Raw genomic sequence first — 6,891 nt, 5'->3', positions numbered from 1 at the left:
CACACACAAAACACACACACACATGTTTTTAAATTCATGCTGTATGTGACTTTTTGAAGAGTTTAGAATCTGGTCTTAAAGAGTCCTATGTTTATTTTATTTACCAAAGTAACCTTTGTTTTGAAATGATATTAGCCTGTAATATAAATAAGAATGTTATTGAGACTCCCCAGAAGGTTGAGAATTTTTCTCAAGATGGAGGAAGATAGAAGAAGTCTTCCAAAAAGTAAATGCTATTAAAATATCAACAGCAAAAAAGATTACTATGAAAAACAATAAAAATATCTTGATGTAAATTTTCCTTTAGAAACAAATATGATCAAATATCTGTGTGATGATTTCAGTGACAATTATATTATCCCATCTAATGACATAATAATTGTACAACCATGTGCGCATGTAAACATATATATTATACCTATATTATAGGTAGTGGCTTTAAGAGCTCGAAGTTTTGAGTTTCCTTTTCAAGAGCCCAGAAAGACCTCATCCTAATGAGGATGTGTGGGGTCTATGTGAGGCAAGTAACTGAGCATAAAAATGTTATTTCAAGATGCAAGGGCTACATTTACACCTACTGAAGATTTCCTTCATGTTTGTGAAGAGCTGGCTATTATATTCCTGGAAGTGAAGTTCTACAAACAAAGAATGAGAGTAGGTAATTCTACTTTGAGATAGTAGTAGCATATATGTGAGCCAAAGACAGGAAGCAAGCTGAAAAGTCAGTTCTCAGATCTAATGTTTGAACAAAAGGAAACTGTTAAGTAATCCTCAGCTGTATCAGTGCCTTCCAGCTTTGGATTGAAGCTATGGAGGGACAGAGAAAGTCAACCACGTTGCTTGGACATTTGTGTAGTGTTATAGTTCAATAACGTGAAGGTGGAAGGAGTAAGGAAGAAAAGGATGAAGAGAAGAACAGAAAACCAGAATGGAAGACTGGAAGAAGGGTTCTTTCCTTGACTTGACAGTTCTGAAGTCTGATGAGTTACAGACACCAGACTCATCCATCTTACTATGTAACTAGATTGGGACTCTTTGCCAGTGTTCTCTGTGTCATGGAAAAGGACATTTTGTTTCTGTTGTTTCAGGAAAAAAAGTCCTAGAATACAGTAGCACATTCTTGTGGCTCTTCTCTTAAAACAATGAGACATGTTAGAGGGCACTGACTTTACGTTTGTAAGAGGTTTAGTTCAGAGTATCTTTGTCTTTGTTGGGGACTCTATTGCTGTGATAAAGCACCACAGCCTAAAGACACTCGAAGAGGAAAGGATCTATTTCATCTTATAGCTTGTACTATGTAGTAGTCCATCAACCAGGGATGTCAGGGCAAGAACTCATAGAAGGAACCAGGAGGCAGGAACTGAAGCAGAAGCCATGAAGGAGTGCTGCTTACTGGCTTGTTCCTTGTGGCTTGCTCAGCCTGCTTTCATATAACATCCAGAGATATCATACCAAGGATCGTATCACCCACAATGAGCTGGGCCCTCCCACTTTAATCACTAATCAAGAAAATGTGTCACATGCCAATCTAGTGAGGATATTATCTCAACTAATATTCTCTCTTCCCAAATATCTCTAGTGTGAAAAATTAGCCAGCAAACAGATGACCAGCCGGCTGGGGCTCAGTACCAATATCATAATAAATCCTGAATTTTCTTAGCCCTGTTCCTTTCATGGTTTGTTTTACATGTTATTTCTTTTCACAATTTCTTAAAAGTCTTAGTACAGACCAGAGATGACATAGATGATAATCATAGGAAATAAAGGCTTTTGGGAGTCCTTAGTTTTTATTGCCTGAGACAACCACATTATTCTTAGTTAACTACATTGACTATTATTAGTTAACCTATCAACTGCGAATGCCAAGTCTCTCCTTAATCACATGTTGGGTCCTCAGCTCACTCTGTCAACTATGAGACCTGGACAGACTGAAGCATTAGCATCTCAGGCCACTAATTGTTTTAAGTTAGATTTCTAGTTGTTTCTAATCTTTCTATTACTATAATACTGGCCATTCCTGACTATAACTGTATTGAGGTAACTGAGATGTGTGTGTGCTCTGCTAATTCTTAGACTCTACAAGGAAAGGAGGTTCATTTGATGTGCTTGGAAGAACCATTTGGGGATGGTATGTCTAGGATCTGTTATTTGGAACTTCCAGTTACAATGTGGAGAAAACTAAGGCCAGTTGCCCAAGATTCTGGGAGGCCGACAGAAATCTTAGAGGTTTCTGTACTACCATAAATGTTTATTACAGTGACTGTCCAATATAAATGGAGCCAGGATCAAGTAACAAACCTCTTTAGTCTTGTAATAAAACAAGAGAGCTGGTTTGACATTCATATTTTGGCAGTCTAATATACCGAGCTGTATAGGTATTTACTAAGTATTGCTTTTGATCAGATACTCCTGTGTATGAATCTATTTATTTTTAACACGAGATAATGAATGTTGTGCCAATGCTTGTTATTAGTAATCAAGAAAATGAAATCTGATCTGTAGTGTTCAAGCCCATAGTTAAGGAACAGAATTTTCAAATCCATGAAAGCTAGCTTAAAAAGAACCTTCTGACCTGCATAACGCATTTTGGTATAGGTTGACGTTGGGATCAGTATTTGACATAAAATGAATTTGATATACATACTGGTCCCATAGTGGTATGGGCATTAGGGAAATAACCAACCACTTTCTACTTGATTCTAAGGCCTAATCCATGACTGGTATTTTTAATATGGCCAAGACCCTGTAGAAAGATAGATCATAGGCCCTAGGGGAGAACTTAATACTATTATTATGTTAAATGGGCACAGTGTTAAATGACTCCTAAAGACTTACTGCTCTATCCACAGATCGATGTATCTCTTGACCCTCATCAAAGAAGTTTCTTACAGTAGATGATAATTTAATATAGAGTGCTTCAATTAGTCAATATGCAGAAAATAAGGGAGTATGAGTGCTTATCCCTAAATGGTATTCATATCATATCTTCCTTACAGTTTCAAGGATCATTGAGCAAGAAGAGAAGATTGTAAGAGGCAGAGGCAGTGGGTAACTTCAAGGGAATGGTGTTTCCTGGGTGCAATAGGGGAAATGCACACATGAATTCACAGTAATTGTGACAACATGGACAAGATCTCTAAAAGCTCAGCTGGATAAAATAGTAGTATAGAGAAGAAGAGGGGCAATGGGCCAGAAATCCCACCATTAGCTAAGCAACTATTGGCACTTAATAACTACTAGGAGTGTGACACCTGGTAGGTTGACTGAACTCCAGGCAAGGCTGCATGTCCAAGCATAGTTGGTGAAAATAGAGAACCCTCTGTCACACACATAACTTTAGTCCCAGCACTGGGGTAGCAGAGGCACGTGACTCTCTGTGTCTGAGACCTACTCAGTCTACAGAGCAAGTTCCAGGATGGCCAATCTCAGGCAGTGAAGGAAACCACTGAAAACAGAAAACTAGTAGAACATGTATTTGAACAAGGGGAGCATGTTCTGGCATCAGCAAGCATCAGTACTTGGCAGCTTCAGTCACATGGTTGTGGCTCTAGATTCAAGAAAGGGGTTATGAAAACTCCCTCTGTGACTAAGGAAAGCCACTGAGTGCAGGCATATGTCAGAGGTCACCCTGCAAGGAAAATGGGTAAGGTAAAGACTGAATTGCCTTGGAGACCCTAAATGTTGGATATGCCAGAGTCGTGGGATACCTGCTGAAGAAAGCCTATAGCCAGCCCAAGAGAAAGAAATGCATTGCAGTTAACAAAGCTGAAAGGAGATGGAGACCTAAAGAACATTTTGACATCACACATTGAGATGCAGAAATTAAAGTTTGCCCAGCTGATTTTCATTTTGCTTTGGTCCAGTATTTCTTCACAATGCTCCCTTTCCTTCCTTTTGAAACTGTAATCTACATCCTGTGCCACTTATGTGGTAGAAGTATGTGATTAGTTTTATTATTATTATTATTATTATTATTATTATTATTATTATTATTATTATTATAGGGGGTTACAGTTAAAATGTTACTATGAGTCTCCAGAGCGAATTTGGACTTTTAAATAGGGTTGAGACAGCTATGGAGACTGTTGAAGTTGGACTAAATGCATTTTTCATTATGATATGACTACAAGTCTATGGGGGCCAGGGAGTAGAATGTGGTGGTTTGAATGAAAGCAACTCCCATAGACTCATAGGGAGTGGCATTATTGGAAGTGTAGCCTTGTTTAATAGATATGGCCTTGTTGATAGAAGTATGTCATAGGGAGTGGGCTTTGAAGTTTCAGAAGCTCAAGCCAAGCCCAGTGTCATTCTCTTCCTGCTATATCAGATGTAGAACTCTGGCTTCTTCTCCAGCACCCTGTCTGCCTGCATGTTGTCATGCTTCCCACCATGATAATAATAGACTAAACCTCTAAAACTGCAAGCCACCCCCTATAAAATATTTTCCTTATTAAGAGTTGCTGTGGTTATGGTGTCCCTTCACAGCAATAAAAATCCTAAAGAAGGTATCCATATCCTCTATTGTTGGTTTTAAAGAAGAAGAAGAAGAAGAAGAAGAAGAAGAAGAAGAAGAAGAAGAAGAAGAAGAAGAAGAAGAAGAAGAAGAAGAAGAAGAAGAAGAAAAGAAGNAAGAAGAAGAAGAAGAAGAAGAAGAAGAAGAAGAAGAAGAAGAAGAAGAAGAAGAAGAAGAAGAAGAAGAAGAAGAAGAAAAGAAGGAGAAGAAGAAAAGAAGGAGAAGGTAGTAGAGGGAGAAGGAAGAGGAGGAGAAGGAAGAGAGAAGGAGACTGGAAGTTATGTTGGTAGGAAATTAAAGGATGGATCTTGGAGATTCTGGGGGAGGACATGAACAGGAACAAAATACACCGTATGAAATTCTCAAAATATTAATAAAATATTGTTTAAAAAATCTTGGAGGCTGGAGAGATGGATTAGTGATTAAGAGCATTGGCTGATCCTGTGAGGGACCCAGGTTCAATTCCCAGCACCCACATGGCAGTTCCCAACTCTCTGTAACTTCAGTCATAGGGGATCTGATGTCTTCTGTACTCAAAGAACTCTACATGCAGGTGGTATGTAGGCATATATGCAGGCAACATATCTGTGGTGGTTTGAATAGGCTTGGTGCAGGGAGTGGCAATATTAGGAGGTGTGGCCTTGTTGGGGAAGTGTGTCACTGTGGGGATGGACCTTGTGTCTCCTATTCTCATATTCTACTCAGTACAGAAGAGAGCCTCTTTCTAGTCTCCTTCTGGTTTTCCTCAGATCAAGATGTGGAACTCTCAGCTCCTCTAGCATAGCACCCTGTCTGCCAGCAAGCCGCCATGTTCTCTACTATGAGGATAACGGACTGAACCTCTGGAACTGTAAGCAATCTCCTATTAAATTTTTCCCTTGACCTCTAACCCAAAATGGCAGTGCTAAGAGCATAGTTTTTTGCTTCTCTGAGGCAAACTAAGACTAAAATTCTACACCAGGTCAAAGCTAAGCGGGTCACTCAGATCCTCAAGAAACCTGAGGCCGGTGGCGTGATCCAGTTCATCATGCAAGCAGACCAAGCTATGCCTGGGCCTCCTCCACTAGGTCCCATCTTGGGTCAGCGAGGTATCTCTATCAACCAGTTTTGCAAAGAGTTCAACAAGAAGACAAAGGGCATCAAAGAAGGCATTCACCTGCCTACAAAATTTTTACAAAGCCGGATAAAACATTTGAGTTCAAGATTGGGCAGGCCACTATTGACTACTTTTTGAAGGCAGCTATTGGGATGGAATAAGGGGCCTGGTAAACAGTTAAAGAGGTGGTAGGCCTGGTGAGTTTGAAGCACATATATGAGATTGCCTGTGTCAAAGCTAAGGATGATGCTTTTGCCAAGCAAGATGTACCTCTGTCTTCTGTGGTCTGTTCTATCATTGGCCCTGCCTGTTCCCTGGGCATTCCTGTGCTGAAGGATCCCAGTGAAGAAGAACTGGCAGCTTGCCAGTAGGAATGAGCCATGTTTATGGCTGCTCAGAAAAAGCAGCCCAGGCCAAAGAAGTTACCCCAACTTTCTACATTCTGGGATTTTGAAGTAAGAGGCTGAGAAGGGGACCCACTGCTCCAAAGGATGTCATGACTACCGGATTTAAAGTTTAGTGGCATATTTCTATACATATGCTATGCCAAGGGATCAAGCCTGAATAAGTATCCTTTCTTATCAACTCCGAAAAAGGTTTTTTGTTTTGTTTTTGTTTGTTTTGGTTTTGGTTTTTTTGTTTTATTTTTTGCCTTTATAATATTACCTTGGTCATAGTGTCCCTTCACAGCAATGGAAGCCCTAACTTAACCCATGCTTTTAAAATAAAATGGGGGAATCCAGCCATAGAGGTAGGCAGGCTAGCTGCAGATTTTCATCTCTCTCTCCTCCCCTTCAAATCTAATTCCTAGTCTTATTTCCATTTCTGTAACAGACCACCTGCAGAATCTTACCCTCTTTCCCTGTTTCCATCTTCAGTTAGTCATACAAATTTTCCCATTCAACCTTCCTCCCCCGACTCATTTTTCCTTTTTACTTCTTCACTTTACATCCTGCTCAATGCCTCCCTTCCAGTCATTCTCTCCCATAATACTCCCCCCTCATTCCCTGTTCCTCTGAGTGGATAAGAGACGCCCCTTGATATTCCCGTCTCGGCACTTCAAGTCTTTGCTTTCTCGCCCACTGAGACCAGACAAGGCAACTCAGTTAGAAGAACATATCCCACATACAGGCAATGACTTTTGGGATAGCCCCTGCTCCAACTGTTGGGGGACCCACATAAAGACCAAGCCACACATCTGTTATATGTGTGCAGGAAGGCCTAGGTTCAGTCCATGTATGTTCTTTGTTTGGTGGTTCAGTCTCTGAGAGTTCCAAGGATC

General features: G+C 40.2%; 1 pseudogene; it reads left to right on the top strand.

Moving 5' to 3' along the window:
• Window positions 1–3,639: 3,639 nt before the first annotated feature.
• Window positions 3,640–6,076, top strand: LOC110307451 (annotated as a pseudogene).
• Window positions 6,077–6,891: the final 815 nt, after the last annotated feature.

This window comes from Mus caroli, chromosome 2, assembly GCF_900094665.2.
Source record: "Mus caroli chromosome 2, CAROLI_EIJ_v1.1, whole genome shotgun sequence".
Classification (NCBI taxonomy): Eukaryota; Metazoa; Chordata; class Mammalia; order Rodentia; family Muridae; genus Mus; species Mus caroli.
This window is presented reverse-complemented; position numbering and strand designations above follow the sequence as displayed.